The following is an 18,979-nucleotide window of genomic DNA, read 5'->3' on the forward strand; positions in this document are numbered from 1 at the left end:
AAACCACATTTGTAGCAATTTGCAGCTGTTGAACAACGGGATGTCTTAATTACAAAGCACCTTTAAAGAAATTAGAGGTATGACATTTCCACTGGCTAGACTGCAGTAGTTAGTGAATAAATGGATATTAAACTGAGCCATTTAGATGAACAATTAACAGATTAGCATTTGCAGAACTGAAATGGGAGCCATTAATTTACTACTTAAGTCTGCATCACTTGTTTGAACTGCATAATTATACAGTTAAATAAAAGTGGCTCTAATTATACTGATGTTAATAGAAATTGAAGGATAAATTTATATTTTTAAATAAATATGCCTAAATATTCAGTTTACGTGTAGCCAGTACATTAAAATCACACTTTCAGGGATATCCTTCCATTCAAGAATACAATAAGATAGACACGAAGCAAAACATCACAGATGATAGAAGGACATTCTGAAGGGTTACCTGTGATTGTCTCTCCAAAGACCCAAATTTTTCAGAAATATTGAAATTTTGTACACAATAAAATGTTATATTTGCAAACTAGAATAAATGACAAGAGACGTAATGTTTACTATATTGTAAAATTTTGGGAATTCAACAAGAAGCTCTCTGGTGTCACATCTTGTCACTGACACACTAACCCATCCTTCTTTGCTCTCTAATTATTTGCTCTCTTTCTAATTTCCCTCTCTTTGCCCCCTCCTTGTATCATCCCTCAGCTTTATTTTCTCTTTTGATTTCCCAGCTGTGATCGCTTACCTGTTAGCTCCCATTTCACACCACCCCCCAACCTCCTTTTTACTCAGGCGAGAGCTTGTGTATTTTTTTCTTATTTCTGAGAAAGGGCACAGGCCTGAAATGTTTGTAACCCTTCACTTCCTATGAATGCTGCTTTGACCTGCTAAGATTCTCCAATGCAATTGTATATTGCATTCTATTTTCTCTCCAGTTAACCTAGTCAGTTATGTCCTGTGAAGCACCTGAAGCATGGCATGCTCTCTCAGAAATCTACAAGTAGTTTTTTTGTCAGCGAGCTAGATTGGTAGTCAAGATTTCACAAGTGAAAATACATGACCATATCAGAGGAGAGCATCAAAGACATTGAGCTCATTTTGATCTATTTGTAAGTGACCCAGATAAAGTACAGGAAATAAAAGTCAGACCATCCAATGGGGGAGAGCGACCACAGAGCAATCAAGCTTCAGGTGATCTATGAGTCAGAAGTACTTGGGGCAAAAAATAAGTATATCATTGCTAATGGCCTTCAAGTTATGATCATGGCAACAGCAAGCAAATATTTTCAGGATCAATTAATCAATAGTTTTGCAAATAGAAAACAGTTGGAACACTTTTAAAGGTGTAATGCTTGGCACTCAAGCTGGAGTCGTACTGAAAAGTTGAACAAAACAAATGTAATGTAAAGTAAATTAACTAAATACAAAATGGACTCTACATATCTCCGAAGAGATATTTATTGGGGACTGCCGTTTAAAGTGTGATCAGGTGCATCCTAATAAAAAGTACAAGAGTAGAGCATAATTAAAATAACGTTTCTTCTAGTTCCACAATTGGAAATCACCAGGAATGGATATCTCATATCCAAGAATGCTGAACGAGACTTGAAGGCAAATTTATCAAATGGGAATCGCTAGACAAAGGCGATTTACCATATGGTTAGAACCAGTTGTTTAGTTCCCATAATATTTTCGAGATAAACAACTCAACAGTATTTGAACTGCTGATGGGAATAGTGTGCTAAATCTTGATTTTGTAAGGATACAGAGAATCAGAAAGAAGGATATACTTTTTATCCACAACCTTTCTCTCCTTTCCAGAAAATAATAATGTTCTTATCAATGAAACATGCCTGGTGCTGACGGTCTGTAGTAAGAAGCAGATAGTTTATTGCTGATAAATGTTACTTCAGGGATGGATAATCAATGGCTAAGATCTGAAGTGAATCCTCTTCTCCTTTCTAAACTTGCACCATGGAATCTTTTATTTCCAAGTGAGTAAGAAAACTGGGCTTTGGATGAACATCTCATCCAAAGAGCAGCAACTTCAACAATGTGGCACTCATTCATCAATGCTCTGGAGCGCAGGCCTAGAGATTTGCACTGAAGGAGTGGTAATGGGTTTTGAACCCACAAATCAGGGGAAAGTGCATTCAATTATTAGCAGGTGACATTAGGGAACTCATTAAAAATGATCAGATAATTCTGCTTCAAAAAAGTTGAAATTTGATAACATTATATAATTAATCTGCCTTTCTAAAGGGATAGCCTCAGAAGACACACGACCACAGGAAAGATGTCAATAAGATTGAAAGGGTGGATGGATTTTTCTCGGATCTTTCTGGGAAATGAGGAACTGAGTTACAGGGAAAGATTAAACAGCTTAGGACTTTATTCGTTGGAGCATAGAAGAATGAGTGGAGCTATGACAGGTGTGCAAAATTAAGAGAGGTATAGACAGAGTAGCCTTTTCCCACTGAAGTTAAGTGTGATACAAATCAGAGGACATGGGTTACGGGTGAAAGGGGATAAGCTTTGAGGGAACATGAGGGAACATTTCTTTACCCCCAGAGTGGTGGGAGTGTGGAAAGAGCTGCCAGCTGAAGTGGTGAATGCGGGGTCAATTTTAATATTAAAAAAAAAATTTGGACGGGTACATGGATGGGAGGGGTATGGAGGGATATGGGCTTGGTGCAGGTCAGTGAGACAAGACAGAATAATTGTCTGGCACAGACTAGAAAGTGTGAAGGGTCTATTTCTAAGCTTTATGGTTAGACATATGTCAGAATATCCCACTTTAAAGTACTGATGTTGCATCTTAACATGTCATCCAATAGGATAGTAGCTTATGCATATCTCAACTAACTTCAGCGATTGTTTATTAGTTACAGACAAAATAGTTGGTTGGCAGGCATGATGACGGGCCAGTGGATATAGAGATGTCAACGCAAGTTTCTGATGTTACTGGAGGTGCAGAATTAGCACTGCAGGATGAACTGATGAATCATTCTTTTCCAATTCATCTATTTGTACTGTATTAACTGCAATTAGAACAAACCCAATGTTTTCTGCAATCCTGCTTTTATTTGACTAATAGTTTCTAACTGCCAATTATAGTTCCTCCCTCTAGTTATAGAAACAGGTGTCAAATCTGTTCCCAACATCTTTATTACAACACACAGTAACAAACAGCTGGTGGTAAGTTTGAGGCAATAAATTCGTTTCAGGCTTATTAGCATTCATAAGCCATTAAAACGACATCTTTTGAGTTTGCAAGGGCATCAGAACACCCAATTTAACATACACATTTTAATTAATTGTCAATCCTAATTATCCTCCAATTGTTTTTTTCTTTACTTTGTATTTGTCAATATTCAGAGTCACTTTTTCATTTATTGAGAATAGTAATGACATATCAGCCATTTACCAAGTAGAGCAAATCAAATGACTCAGCAGAGGCAAAAAGGAGAGGGAGATGGAAAAGAGAGAATGAGAGAGAGAGAAAAAAAGGAAAGGAAAGGGAGAGGGGGAAGGGAGATAAGGGAAGGGGAGAGGGAGAAGGCCAGAGGAAGGAGGAAAAGGGGAGAGGGAGGGAGGGGGAGACAGAGAGAGAGAGAGGAAAGAGGGAGGATAGAGGAAAAGGAGAGAGAGGAGCCTGTATAAATATCCAGATCCCACCAACAATAACCTGGTAATGACAAAATAAATCATTTTCCTGATAAACATATAAATATTGACTTGGAACAGGAAATGCTGGAAAAGGCAGAGCATATGGAGATAGAAACAAGTTTTAATGCTTCAGTTTTATGACTTTCCATCAGAAAACTTTGGTCAGTCTGAAAATATATGACTATGGCCATAAGGAAGATTCAGAAACCTCTGAATTCAATTACCATTGGCGCACTGTACCAGAGGTCAGGTGAGCTGATGAGCTTGTGGAGGTTTCTCACCACTGAGATTTTGAAGATAGAGGCCTGATTGTTTTGGGGACTGCCAGGAAGTGGTGCCCTGGCATACGTTGCCACCCACAGAGAGTAGCATTTCATGGCTGTGAAATGGGCCACAGATGAGGACAGAGAAAGAGATTGTTAAGAGAGCATGTGGCTGAGGGGAGGAAATCCCCATCTATTCTCCTACTGTTGAAGTCCTTCACTTAACTTGCAGCTGCAGATCTTATTGTGTTTGGTTATGAAACTCTTCAACTTGATGCCTTTTACATTTGATCTTCAATTGTCTGTTCAGAGAGGCAAAATGTTTTCAATGGTTATTAGATGGATCTTGCAACTTTGGTCAAAAGAACATAAGTATTCAGAAAGATCCTCTCAAGCTTAGTTTATCCTATACTCTCATCCTGGATAATTTTCTATGTATCCCCTTTTGGTGAGCAAATACATATCCACCTCAGCTTAAAATAAACTCAGTGACTGAGGTCAAAGTCTATTGTATTAGAGTTAGAAAAATTCAGCTTTCCCTTAATAAAGAAATATCTCCTTACCTCAGACCTAGAGGATTGACCCTTATCCTGAGGCAAATGCCCTTAGCTTTAGATTTTATTATCACTACCTTTTCAAACTCTCTCAATGATTTTACATATTTCATTGAGGTCACTTCATAGACTTCCATTCACTACAGAGTCCAGGTTTGTTGCATTCCACGGAATAGTTCTACATCTCAACAGTAGTGATTTGTCATTAAACATGGGCAGGTTTTTCTACAAAGCAAAGCATCATATTTTTAAAATCTGCTCTCCATAATTCTCTGCAGAAACAAAATGAATTAGTGCACGCAAAAATGAATTGCAATGGCACTTGAGAGATAACAATTGTGATCCAGGGCTGTGAAGTGTTTGGGCATCCTAAGGTTGTGACAATTGGCTGCTCATTCCTTCATTCCCTCAGGGAAGGTGACCGAGGTAAGGACAAGATAAATCCCTGGCTCTCGGTGACCAATTCATGACTGCAAGGGTTTCTCCCAGCTGCCCCAGTTTCCTCCCACATCCCAAAGACCTGCAAGTTGGTAGGTTAATTAGTCCCTCTAAGTTATCCTGAGTGTCTAGAAGAAGAGTAGAATCTGGGGGCCGTTGAGAGAATCTATGGAGAGTGGCATGAAATGAGTTTAGGATTAGTATAGATTGTTGTTTGATTTTCCACACAAACTCATTGAGCTGAATGCCCAGTTTTCAAGAGTCCAACATTTCAATTCCATCCAAGAATCTCCCTTTCTTTCCCTTCTTTTCTTTGAAGGATCATGATTATTTAACCAAAAGTCTTGTCAATAGTAGAATCATTTTTTTAAAAAAACTACAGGAACCTTAATTTAAAACTACTACAAGCTTTAAACATAACCCTGCTCCAGAATTCAACTTTGGCGATCATGCTGAATTTTCAATGTAAGTAACTTCTAGTGGTACAGATTTCAGGAAGAATGCTCATCAAGGTGCTGGGAAAGACTATGCTTTGGATAGATTTTGATGGCAAGGTGGACCAAAGGAAAAACTGAGGAGAGAGCAGTTGAACATCTCATCCTAATTCTGGTGTTACGCACGTGGCCTGGTTCCGTTCCTTGGTCTGTGATCACTAATGGAGTTATTTCAGAAATGGATCAAATCTGTTTTATGCAGCTGTGCATTGTGTCATCCTTGACAATGCAGCTTTTAATGTACTAGAGTGGTTTTCAAACTGCCTCCCTAAACTCACGTACTACCTTAAGTAATCCCTATACCATAAGTGCTCCTTGATTAGTAAGGGATTACTTAAGGTGGCACGTGAGTAGGGAAATAAGGTTGAGAACCACAACTCTACTATGAAACCATGTCATTAGGAACGATTAAAACAGTGGTTTTCAAACTTTTTCTTTCCACTCATGTACCACCAATCGCAGAGCACCTATGGCATAGGGAATATACTTAAGGTGGAATGTGAGTTTGTGGGGGGGGGGGGGGGCAGTTTGAAAACCACTGATGTAAACAACACCAATGCAAGGTATTCAAAAGCCCTGAAAGTAAACGAACGTAAAATCCTTCATCTGATTAGAAGATTGGGAAGAGAGTAGGCTGTACAATGCTACAAAAGTACTCTGATATTTAGAGAAATGTTACAGAAACCATTCAACATAGAGAGACACTGTTGCCTCCCAATAAAGCAATGTCATCGATCTCATTCCGCTGCTCTTACCCCATTGCCTTACAAATTATTCTCTCTCCAAATACTTTTCCTGTTCTCTTCGGAGGCACTGATCGATTCTAATTCCACTGTCCATACAGACAAGGAACTCGAGGGTATTGCTACTCTCCTCATATCACCAACCCATTGTATCTTCTGTATAAAATGTTACATTTGTCATACCTTGTGCTTCAAAATTCACTAATTGGAAGAGTTTATGTCCTCTTGATCTTATTGGAGTTTTTCAACACTTCAATTAAAGTAACTTGCAAAGCACCAAATGTCTGAGTTGTAGAAGGACAGGGGATCTGTCCTTCACATAGAAAATTTACAAAAGAACAGACAAGATCGAAGCAGGGAGGTTCCTTACATTGGCAGTAATACTAGAAGGAGGGACCAAACCTCAAGTTTGCAAACCCAAGTTCAGCTCCAAAGCAACCTATAAATTCACTAATGACTCCACTGTTGTTAGCCAAATAATAGGAAATAATGAGTCAATAATATAGGATGGAGATTGAGAATCTGGTTGGGTGAAGCAGGATAGAAATCTTACTCTGAATGTCAATAAGACCAAGGATGTTATTGTTGATTTTAGGAAGGGGAGGCTAAGGGACTGTACATCTGTCTTCATTGGAAAGATGGTGCAAAGGGTTTATACCTTAAAGTTCTTGGGAGTCCACATAACAAAGGACCTCAACTGGAGCCATCACACTGGCTGAAAAGAGGGCATGTTAATGACTCTTTCTAAGAAGTCTGGAGAAGTTTGGCTTATCATTGAACACTCCATCAAACTTCTGCATCTGCACTGTGGAGAGTAGACTGACTCATTGGATTACTGTATGATTTGGTAATTGGAGTACACAGGAATGCAGAAATCAGCAAGCAAAGCCAGGTCCATCCCATCCATTGCAGACATCTATGTGAGGCGCTGCCTCAAGAAGATAGTCAACATCATGAAGGCACCCCATCACCCAGGTCACAACCTTTTCACGATGCTCCCTTCAGACAGGACATGCAGAAGCCTGAAGTCCAGCATCTCAAGGTTCAAGAACAGTTTTTTATCCAATGCCCATCAGGCTCTTGAACATCTCTTCACTACTCTAACCATAAAGTAAAAAGACCTGCTTGCACTATTGCAACACATTTTTCCCTTGCACTAACCGTAACTGAATATTTATTTATCTATCCTTTATGTTCATTATCTCTTTCTGTGCTGGGGTAATTTAATTGTAGTTGGAGTATGTTATGTTCTTATCTGTCTCCAGCATTAGAATTTCAGTTTGTACATTTATTTATGCATAGAGAAATAGACTCATTAGCCAATTATCAAGATTTGTGAGAACAGACTGAAAACAGAGCAACTGCTTCTCCCAGAGCATGGCAAATCTGTGGAATTCTCTCTCCAATGAAGCAGTGGAGGCTGCCTCATTAAATGTATTTAAGACAGTCAGATTTTTGAAAATTAGGGAAATTAAGAGTGATGGGGAATGGACCAATAAGCGGTATTGCAGCAGAGAAAGGTACTGATAGGATAGATCAAAAGAAAATGAGCATGAATTCAATGGGCTAAATAGCCCCTTTCTGTGCCGTAATGGTTTCATTCTAAGGCACATAGAATCCTCTTTGTATTTCGAAACTTGAATTATATTAATACAGAGTCTTCTAACGAATAGCCGTGACGCATCACCATTATGGTTCAAGGCCACCCCTAAACTCACATTCTTACCTCCTGCTTTCGCTTCTGGGCAGCATACTTTTAAATTCAAACTTGCCGTCAACTGAATCATGATTTCTCTCACCTCTTTAGTTGTTCTCAGGAAATAAAGACTTACATTTTAACAATGTGTTTGACAACCTTAGGGGTTTTACAGTAAACTCTTGCCATGTCATAGGGTCATAGAGTGCAGAAACAAGCCCATAAATCCATCCAGTTACATCCATCCTACGGTCATCCCATTTTATTCCCTCGCATTTCCGTCAACTCTCTGAGATTCCCCAATTCACGCACATCTCATTCAGGTAATTTACATCAGCCAATTAACCTACTAACACTGCGTATCTTTGGGATATGGAAAGAAAGTGGAGCAGCTGAAGGAAGCCCATGAATGTGCAAGCTCCACACAGACAGTGCCAGAGATTAAGACTCAATTTGGGGTATTGCAACTGTGAGAAGATTGCCACCCATTTCAATTTTGCATCCTAGCCCCTTACTGACATCTGTCCATGGTCTCATACACTGCCAGACAGAGACCACACACAAATTGGAGGAACAACACCTCATCTTCCATCTGGTCACTCTCCAACCGGATGGCATTAGCATCAACTTCTCCAGTTTCCATTGAACCCAGCCTCCTTTTTCTTCCCCCTGTTGCCTTTCCCCAGCTCGCGCTGTCTCTCTTTCTTTCTCTCTCTCTCACACACACACACACACACACACACACACACACACACACACACACACACACACACACACACACACACAGAGTCTTTCCTTTTCCCTCTGTCTCCTTTTACAGAGCCAAAATCAATTCTCACTTTTAATCTCATCATAACCAATTAACATCTTTTGGTCTTGGTTCCCCCCACTTTCTCTCTCCAGACTTTATTCTGATACCTTCCTGTTTTATGCTCATACCTTGTAGGAAGGGCTCAAGCCCGAAACGTTGATAATATATCTTTACCTTCTATTGACGTTGTGACACCTGTTGTGTTTTTATTGAAATCGTGAGTCCTGGAAAAATCCTTTGAAAACACTGTTGGTATTGTATAGTGGAGATCGCAGCCAATTTGTTGTCAGCAAGGTCTCACAGACAGAGACACCAAGGGATACTAATATAGTTCCTTGAAAGTAACAATAGAGTTAGACAGGGAGCTGAAGAAGGCACAAGGCAAAGGCATCCTGTTTGAGAGTTATTTTACAAAACTTTGGTTAGACTGCACCTGCAGCATTGCATCCAGCTCTGGTCAAAACACTACGGGGGTGGGGAGAAAAATGTGACTGTGCTAGCTTGGATGGTGAAAGTTTCACAAGTGTGCTGACTAGATTAAAGGGTTGACCTTTAAGAGAGGATTGGATTTGTTGGATCTGTTTTTCCTGGTACAAAGGAAGCTGAGAGATGACATGATAGAGATATGTTAGCATGGTCAGGGTGTCTAAAGCTAGAGGGAAAAGTTTTAAGGTGAGGAGGAGGAGGTTAGAAGGGGGTCCAAAGAGTATTGTTTTTTCACACAAAGAGAAGTTTATATCTGGAATGAGCTGCCAGAGGAAGTAGTGGGGACAGAAACGGACATCTTGAGAGTAGTTGAATATGCAAGAAAGATATAGAGGGAACTGAAATTAATGCAGGCAATTTGGATTAGTGTGTTTTTATTTAGTTACAGGGGCTAAAGGGTATGTTTCTATGCTGTACATCTCCATGAGTCTAAACAGTACTATGACAATGTCCAAGATGAAAGACAAAAGTCTGAAGATGCTGTGATTGTTGTAAAAACCCTGCCAGCTTTTAACTCATAGCTTGTAGAAGGGATCAGGCCTGAAATGTCAGTTATTAACTGTATCTTTACCTCCTCTGGAGGTCTCTGTGAGACCTGCTGAGTTCCTCCAGCATTTCTATGTTTTATGACAATGTCTGAGCTTAGCAACGATGCAATAACTAATTAAACGATTTTATATCCAGGATTGGCTTGTTGCTATTCTCCACTCATTGCAAGTTTGAAACATAATAACTATTATTAGGAGTTATTGGTGTTTTAGTTATAAGTTCTGTTTCCTCTTTCAATGTATCTCATTTATTAAGTCGTTTGCTCTTAAACTGAATGGATTGACAAACCATTTTAGAGGGCACTTCGGAGATATCCATGAGACATCTTAAGTCACACATAGGTGAACCTGGGTAAGGATCCAGACTTTCTTCCTCCAGAGTTGATGGGAGGTTATCAGAATCCTGCAGTTTTATGATAATTGCCATCAACTTTTCATTTTCGGATGTATTCCATTTAAATACTCTTGCTGGAATTGGAACTCGTGTCTCCAACTCATCAGCCCAGTCCTCTGGATCATTAAGATATTTAATGTTATGCAACAGAACAAATAGAGGTTTGAGTGGACTGATTTCACAAGATGAGGATGAGAACGAAACGAACACTCCATAAACTCAACAACTCACCAAAAAAACTCAGAAGAGGTCAGCCATTGATTAAGATAAACAAAAAAGTCTGCAAATGCTGGGGTTGAGTGCACTGTAGAAATGCGCTGGAAAAAGCTCAGCTGGCTACTCAGCATCCATTGGAAGTAAAAGATAATCAACGTTTCAGGCCTGGGCTCTTCCTGAAAACTTCGTCTGCCTTTTACCTCCTACAAATGTTGTGTGACCTGCTGAGTTTTTCCAGCACTTCTGTGCACTGCACGTATTATTGATACATAGTGTAATCTGAAGGGCAGCGAGGAGAAGAGAGGGTATTTGTGATGGTGGTGGGGAGAGAGATGTGGAGGGAAGAAGATGCCAAAATAGGAATTAACTTCACTGGCCTTCATTTCAAGATCTGACTCCCATTCCACAAGGAAGAGAAAACTTGGACACCTGCGGCGTGTTCACTTTATTTAAGAACCTAAATGAAGGCAATCCAAAAAAACTGGGCGGTGGAACTTAATGGTCAGTATAGGGGGAAAGAAATTGTCATTGCTTTGGGTTAAAATCTTCTATCAAGACAGTTATACAGAAGCAATTGTAGGTCTTACAGTGCCTCAGATCTCCTCTGCTAGTCAAGAAGATCCAGCCACAAATCCATTTTCCTCACTCTCTCTGATTCCCGTAGTTTCCCAATACCTACTGATCTCAGCATTGAACATACTCATTGACTGAACACCTACAGAACTCAGGAGTAGGACAAAGATATGCAAGCTCTGGCATCAGAAAAATTATCATCATCTAACTTTTATCCTGAGATTGTGGCCTTAGTTCTGGGATCAAGAACATTGATGATAGTCCACTGGTACACTAAATGTTCCAGGCAACTGAAAAATGAGAACAACTCTCCAAATCCACCAGGCTGTGAGTCCAGCACAGTACAATATTGAAGCTGTTTTCACATCCATCGTGCTTGGGACAATTATTTGGACAACACGGGTGAAAATGGCAATGACTGATTAGTAAAATTATTACCAGGTTATGGAAACTTAGCTTCTTAAAAGAGTGTCAAGTGCTCAAGATGAGTTGGCGCCTTCTGGTCATCTGCAACACGAACACCCACATTGTGATTGCTTTCCCAGCATTTCAACACAACTGAGAGTGTCATGAGTTTTCATAACTGAGCCAGCCTCTTCGCCGAAAGTGCACTGTTTCATATTATTGCCCAATTTCTCCAGCAAAGAACAGTTCCACTTCTATAGAAACCTCAGGCTGCAAATTGTGCAAGAATCTTTCAACAATGCAATTGACAGTGATCAGCGGAATATTGCATACAAATTTCAGCTTCAGCATCAGTGTTGGAAGCTAAGCTTTTAATCAAATATCTTTAAATCTATTTCTTACGCAGTCAGGAGAGAAAGCCAAATGTCAGAACAACGATCGCCAAGATGATTTGTCTCATGATGCTTCCTCCAAAGGAGTGAATCAGATCTTCCAACCAACAAAGCATTAACCCTAACTTTTGTTCACGGCAGTTTAAGCAGGAGCCCAAATGCTGGGCTAGACGAGACACAGCTTTGGTCTAACTGTAGAGGACAATTGGTCATCTTGTCCACCAATTGCATGTCTGTACTTGGCAACATGGAAATCAGAAACGAGCTGAAGGTCAGGTGCCAGCATACCTGCCTCCACTTGCCCCGAGATCGTCAGCGAAGCAATGGTTAGCTGAGACGAGAGGATTGTGGTGAACTGCTGGATTGTATTGTATTCCTGATTTCCTGGCTCCGGCTAATCCTGTGGCCCCTCCCTCTTTTGAATTGTATAAATCCTCCATCGCCCTGACCCTTCCCAGAAAGCCCGGGTCATGACACAGGATGTCCTGGCCCATTGTGAATAAAAGCTTGTCGATCAGTGATTCAGTCTCAGCCTCTCGAGTTATTTACTGTGCATCAAGGATATTGAGCTGATACTTCATATCCATTGCTCCAGGTCTGGCTGATCTAGTGGTGTCATCTCATTCATTGGAACTAAATTACAATATGAAGAAGAGAGGAATGCAGATAAACCATTTACTTATTTTCATTTTACTTCATTTTAATATATTAATACATTTCTGGTTCTTAAAGGTGTTTTATTCTTTTTACTTTGATTACTTAAGATTTTTTAAATAGTTTCTAAATACATTTGATGGCTAGGAACATTTGAAAAGCCTTTCAGTGTGACCAAGCTCTCAACGGCCATTTGAAATATTCTGGGGGAATGCAAATCTCAACCTGTAAGGCAGCATCCAAAGCGACAAATGGTTAGGATCTCTGAAGGCCTGATCAGTGCTCTCAGCCTGCTCCACATCAAGGGTGGATTCTCATGTGGAGCAGATTGGACCACATGTATCAGGAAGTTAATGCAGGTCGTGGTGTCAGATTTGATCCAGTGGGACCCAAGCCACAAATGCATTTTGGTATAAAAATTCAGACATTATTAGAACTCAGCAAATCAAAGAGCATCTGTGGCAGCAAAAAATATACACGTTCAAGGCCGCCAACTTCATCCACCTAATTCTAACAATCAGACCCGCCACAAAATTTGTGTCCTCTCTTTGATAAGCAATGATCATTGTTCTTCTTTTGAAGCTACAGGCGCTTTGAGAAATAATGGAGATACAACCCCAACCATTTTTTCCACAAAATCTTCCAAATGCTTTGGCAGGATAAGCAAACAAATAGAAACATCCTCTTTCCAGGCAAGCATCCCCAATGCTGAGACCTTAATTACACTCAGTTGGTTTCAATGAGAAAGCCTAATACTGGATTACTGTAACAGTTAATCTATTCTGAGCTCTGTTATGGCAAGAAATTACTGTCTGAGTAGAGGAAAAGATTGAAGGGATGTTCTCAAAGCCGCCTTGAAAAAGTGCCACGTCACAACCAGCTCCTGGGAATCCCCAGCCCACAACCTCGCTCAAAGAGAAAAAGTCATAGTCATAAAGATCACCAGCATAGAAAAAGGCCCTTCTGCCCAAATGAGCCAGGTTATCCACTTGAGCTCATCCCACTTGCAGGCCTTTGACCCTTATTCCTGTTGACCTTTCCTATCCATGTCCCTATCCAAATGTCTTTCACTGTCTTAATTGTACCTCCCTCTACCATGGGGCACCTTGCACCATATACCCCAACATCCTTGTTTTTAAAAAGAACCAATTGGGCTGGCACCAAGAACCTCAGGTGAAGAAGTTTTGTATTCACAAGCCTCTGTGTTTGATTGCAAGCAGCTTGAAATGACCAGGCCTTTTCTTTTAGTGGCAGATTCTCTCCAAACAAGCATTATAATTATTCTAATCTCTTTTATTTCCCTCTAATACAATCAAAACTACTACAAAATACAAGCCCTTTTTTTTCAGACATACAGCACAGTAATGGGCCCTTTCTACCCTAGAGCCCATGGCGCCAAATTACATTCAATTGACCTCCAACCAGGTATGCCTTGAAGGGTGGGAGGAAACCCATGCAGACACAGGATAAATATACAAACTCCTTACAGACAGCACTGGATTCGAATCCTGGCTGCTACTGCAGTATCAGTGTTGCGCTAACTGCTAGTCTAACCAGGCAGTCCAAGTTTTATTGTAACACTACGCACTGCATGTTTGTTTTTATTCTTGCATAATCTGCTGTACGATGTATCAGTTGACTTGTCTGGAGAGCAACCTACAACCCCCATACGTTTTGGTGTGGGAGGAAACTGGAGCCCCTGGAGGAAACCCACGGCGTCACTGGGAGAACATACGAACTCCCTGCAGATAGTGGCAGATTTGAACCCAGGTCACTGGCACTGTAATTGCATTGGACTAAATGGTACCTTATCCATTCCACCCTATGACAATGAGGACAAGCAATTCAATGCAGTACTTTAGAGAGCTTCTTTCTTGCATCCATGGTGATCATGACTAGAGACTGTGCACTTGGAGAGTTTAGGATTGCCGATGTCTAAAGTCTCCATAAATTGAAGAAGTCAACAACTGAGAAGAATTCTCCAAATGGCATAAAAATAATTGATGTTCTCTCATTATAACATAGCTGCGGATGTTTGGCTGGATGGGTTGGCTGGAGACGCAAGGCCACGAACTTGAGTTGACAATCTCAGGGTTCTCTCAAACCATATAACATCATCTTGTTGAGAAAATATCCCCTCGCTCTCAGATTAGGAGTTGTACTAACTTAGACAAAAGTCCAACCCACTTTTCACCGAAATGTGTAGTGTTTGGGCTTTCATTTTAACACCACACGTTTGCTGTCTTTCTGGAAAATCTCCAGCACACATTTCTTTGGTGTTGACCTGACTCTTGTCAGTCTATCACACTCTGAAGAGGCAGGTTGTTGGTTTCATGTCTAACAGGGTGGCCATCAGTGAATGAGACAATGTCAGCAGAGTGTACAATCCTGAGGAGCTTCAAAGGTGGGCTCTGTCTTGACCTTGTCGGCAATCTTTTCATGACATAAACTGCTCAAGAATGAGTAAAAGGAACAAGGCCCTTGAACTTGCTTTCTCTCTTGACAAGATCAGCACTGATCATCTGTTTCAATATTTACGCTTCCGCTGCCATCCTCAAAACACTCAATTTTCTTTGATACCAAAAATCAATTGATTTGAACATAAAACTTCGTGTCCAGCTTTGAATGAATTTTGTCCTCTGCAAATTAATTATTTACAATGATGTGTTCAAGTCTCAAGATTCCATTTACTGTCACATATGATGCAATACATGAAATCGTTCATTCTGCAGTAAGACAAACAGAGATTCACGATCAACATTGTCCAGCGCTCCTAACAATGAGAGAAATAAAAGCAATTGAGAGTCCCTTCAGAGCCACTTCAAGTGTTTGTGGATTTGCTTCAAGACCCCCCACCCCAGCTGCCACACAGACTGCTATTCAAATGATTGGCAACTTGAGCTTCAGATCCACACCTCTGATTAGGAGGCCTTCAGAACCCAAAGTAATTCGGGAGCCTTTCTCGCCCTCAGCACCCTCTCAAATCCTGGTTCCAATATCCAGTTCCCATGAACCAGTTTTTGGGCACTACCAGTTGCCCTATTAATCACAAGAACAAAGTCTAAGGGGAACGATAGGCTTTATTGTACATAAGACTTGAGCTGGCCCAGATCCAAGCTAGAAAAGTGCAGAGAAGTCACAGGGGAGGAGTCCAGGGGAGAGTGTCATCAGGGGCAGGCCAGCCCGTGCCTTTACCAGCCAATACAATCCATATCATTACTCCAGTCTCCAGCTGCACGAAAGGATCGAGTCCTTCGACTGCGAGCAGTCCGCAGCCTGTGTGAGCCCTTCAACCGCAGCTTGTGTGAGTCCATCAGCCACTGAGCCCTCACTGCTCCACTGCCATGGTCACCTTCCCTGTAGGGTATCTCCCAGGCTTCTCCTTCAACAAGGGGTAGGGTGTTGGGGGGGGCCCTAGTTTCCTCCCTTTTCTAGCACCCTGCTCTGGAACGCTACTCCCCCGGAGTCTGCCACACCTCGTGGCTTGATGCCCACCACAGCTACACCATCTGGGATCTCCATGATTGCAGGATATTTTTTTTTAAATGTCGCCTCCTTAAAGCCTGTACAGAGCTGCCGGCATCAGGACCACTCTGCTCCCAGTCTCCCGAGCCTGCACCAGAGGCAGCACTGCAATTGCAGCTGCTCCGGCAGTGATACTGGTTTTTTTTGCGCACATCCACCAATGAGTTTGGGGGAAGGAGGTTGAAAAACATGACCCTCAATTAATGCTTGTCAACTGTTGCCAGCTGGAAATGGAATTACATTTTATGTCTACTTAAAATCTATCTTCAGCATTTGCAGTGGACTGATATTGCAATTGGTTGAAATTTAAATTGAAGGAAAGAGTCATCATTTCTATCCAGCCTATAAAATTATTTCTTAAAGTGGCCAGCTGACTCTTTGCCAGAATTTCACTCATGTATTTACACAGAACTCAAGGCCACAATTAGTCATAATCCTTCATAACCAATAAGTGAGAGTTGAACAGATTTCCTTTCAACCATGATTCCTTTGCAGACAAACCAGTTCATCGAGTTGATTGGAGATGTAGAAGATAAATTTGATAATTATAGGGTCGGCTGCAATAATGATTCCATTTCTGATCTCTTGCTGGTCTACACTCTCGGGGGAACATGACCCAGTCCTCAGCGAGGGCTCAGTCATAGAGAAGGTCAAGAACTTCAAATTCCTGGGTGTTAACATCTCCGAGGATCTGTCCTGGAGCCTCCATGTCGATGCAATCACGAAGAAGGCTCTCCAGCAGCTATACTTTGTGAGGTGTTTGAGGAGATTCGGTATATCACCGAAGACTCTTGTAAACTTCTCCAGATGTACTGTGGAGAGCATTCTGGCTGGTTGCAGCACTGCCTGGTATGGAGGCGCCAACTCTCAGGACCAGAATAAACTCCAGAGGATTGTGAACTCGACTTGCAACATCACAGGTACCAGACTTCACTCCATCGAGGACATCGACATGAGGCGCTGTCTTAAAAAAGCAGCCTCTAACCTCAAAGACCCCCGCCACCCAGGCCCTGCCCTCTTCACTCTGCAACCATTGGGAAAAAAGTGCAGGAGCCTAAAGACGAGCACTCAGGTTCTTTCCCATTCCCATCAGATTCCTGAATAATCAATGAATCAAAGATACTGCCTCACTTTTCATGTACTGTTATTTTTACTTTATTGCTGTAAAGGTGATTTATATGAAAGTTTGCTCTAAGACGCTGCTTCAAAACATCAAGTTCCATGACTTGTTCATGACGATAAATCCTGCTTCTGAATCTGATTCACTATTGTAATGGACTGATTATTTAGAGCAGTTTGCACCTTATTTTATTCCCAGGATCATGCCCAGGGTGTAGCATCAGCTTTGATCTGAGTGACACAGTGGCTGAACCGACAGCGGACTTGATTCTCTGCTCCAGTGACCTTGGTTGGAAGCTGAATGCTGGTGTTGTCTTGACTTGGATGATGTCCCTCTGACTCCATGGCTTTCCTCTAGGTTTCTCCCAAACTCCAAAGAAATTATGTTTGTTTGGCTGACTGGCCCCTGCATGAATGGGAGGAGAATCGAGGAAAGGTGAATGGACATGTGAAAGAATAGGTTACAGAGAAATAAGTGGGGAAAACAATTGATAGGATTATGTTGAGAGCCAGCATATGCTCAATGGGTGGAATGGCCTCCCTCCAAGTCGTAAGAAAATCTGACATACCTTTTGCAATTGAAGCAATCCATTAGGACCCATCAGTCATTGATGACTCTGTATCACAAGACACTAAAGTAAGTTGGAAAGTGAAAAGTAAATTTGAAAATAGATGGATTGCCATTTAAAATCTGTCAGACAGTCCACTCAAATTACAGATTCTCAGTCCATGCATTTTGCAAGAAAACAAGAGAAACTGTGTTTATGCATGGAATCCCAAAGCCAGTGAATTACATCTGGTGAACATTGTAATGCAAGAACCCAGATGCCAGTCTTTTCACAATATGTTCCCATGGCAGAGCAATGAGATGAATCGTGAGAGGGAGTCTCAAGAGAGAGCTGAGTGTCAATGGGCAGAAGAATTTGGATGCTGTGTGGTGAAGTGATTGGGGTGATTTTGGCAGAGTGTTCAATGGGGACGAGTCCACAATGTTAGAACCTGATAGATAGGATGCAGATCAGGCTGGACAAACTTCAGCCCTTGTGACGCTGCATTAAAGCTGGAATTCAAGATGTGTATAACTGGAGATTAGTTAGTTAAGATTAGTTGATGATTAGTGATAAATACAGAGCAATTAACTTGCATTGATTTGTCTGTGTCATTAATGTGAAGCAGTAACAACCATTTGGAAAATATATGATTCAAATCATACTTCAAAATGCCTTTCTAATTGGGTCAATTTGACTTTTCAGGTCATCTGAGAAACGATTTAATTGCCAGTGTTAATATTTTGCAGCAGGTCAGTGTATATTATTTGAGAAAGATGTGATGAAACTGCTTTTGTCTTGATACATCAAAAATCGTGGAAATTGACAACAACCCAACTGTTTTGTTGGTGACCTGGGCTTCAGATCAAGCTGTGCTCCAAACAGGTTGTTGCAACATAGATACTCAGCTGATGAAGCAGGAAAGCTCCTCGCCACAAAATTCAGGACAAGACCAGATATTTACCATCCCATCAATATAATTTCATTAATCAGAAGACACAGAAGGTATTGCTATGAGGACAATCAAAGGAATCTGATTTACCCATAATCTAATCACTAATGCTCAGTTTGGTTTCAAACTCATTACAGTCTAATCCAAACATGGATAAAGGAAGTGAATTACACAATGATGTGGTGAGATTGAAAAGGCATTTGATCAAATTTAGCTTGGGTGAAAACAGGTCAATCGGGATCAAAACACATTCCCAGGCCCAAATCATCCCTCAGGTGATTCTTACACAAGGCCCACTAATTGACTCACTTTGGGTTAGGTTGACATGGTGCACAGAAGTGAATGCTCCAGCCTCAAATGCTCCAGAAATTTGGGTTTGATTCATATCACATATGCTGTCTTTGGGGAGTTTCTGCCTTCTCCCTATAACTGTGTGGGCTTTTGCCATGTGTCCTTCAACATACATCCCAAAATAGGACTGGGGATTCACCGACCA

At 41.1% G+C, this 18,979-nt stretch overlaps 1 protein-coding gene and 1 long non-coding RNA gene across 35 annotated transcripts in view; one reads left to right on the forward strand and one right to left on the reverse strand.

The window, feature by feature from the left end:
- The window catches only part of LOC138745038 (transcription factor Maf-like), a 374,863-nt gene that overhangs the window by 190,010 nt on the left and 165,874 nt on the right, over nucleotides 1-18,979 (forward strand). For 14 of the 33 annotated variants that reach the window (XR_011345929.1, XR_011345928.1, XR_011345941.1 and 11 more), the window contains one exon: nucleotides 18,237-18,283. The exons of 18 other annotated variants lie outside the window; for them this stretch is intronic. The gene's annotated coding sequence lies outside the window, so the exon portion shown is untranslated. One more of the 33 variants, XR_011345967.1, reaches the window with a different exon arrangement.
- The window catches only part of LOC138745042 (uncharacterized), a 38,454-nt gene that overhangs the window by 709 nt on the left and 18,766 nt on the right, over nucleotides 1-18,979 (reverse strand). Inside the window, exons 3-4 of one of the 2 annotated variants that reach the window (XR_011345975.1) lie at nucleotides 17,553-17,615; nucleotides 12,398-17,389 (exon numbers count right to left, since the gene is read on the reverse strand). The exons of the other annotated variant lie outside the window; for it this stretch is intronic. This is a non-coding gene — a long non-coding RNA (uncharacterized lncRNA). Of the gene's footprint in view, nucleotides 1-12,397; nucleotides 17,390-17,552; nucleotides 17,616-18,979 lie in introns of those variants that run through there. 2 annotated transcript variants of the gene reach the window in all.

The sequence above is a fragment of the Narcine bancroftii genome, chromosome 10 (genome assembly GCF_036971445.1).
Source record: "Narcine bancroftii isolate sNarBan1 chromosome 10, sNarBan1.hap1, whole genome shotgun sequence".
Classification (NCBI taxonomy): Eukaryota; Metazoa; Chordata; class Chondrichthyes; order Torpediniformes; family Narcinidae; genus Narcine; species Narcine bancroftii.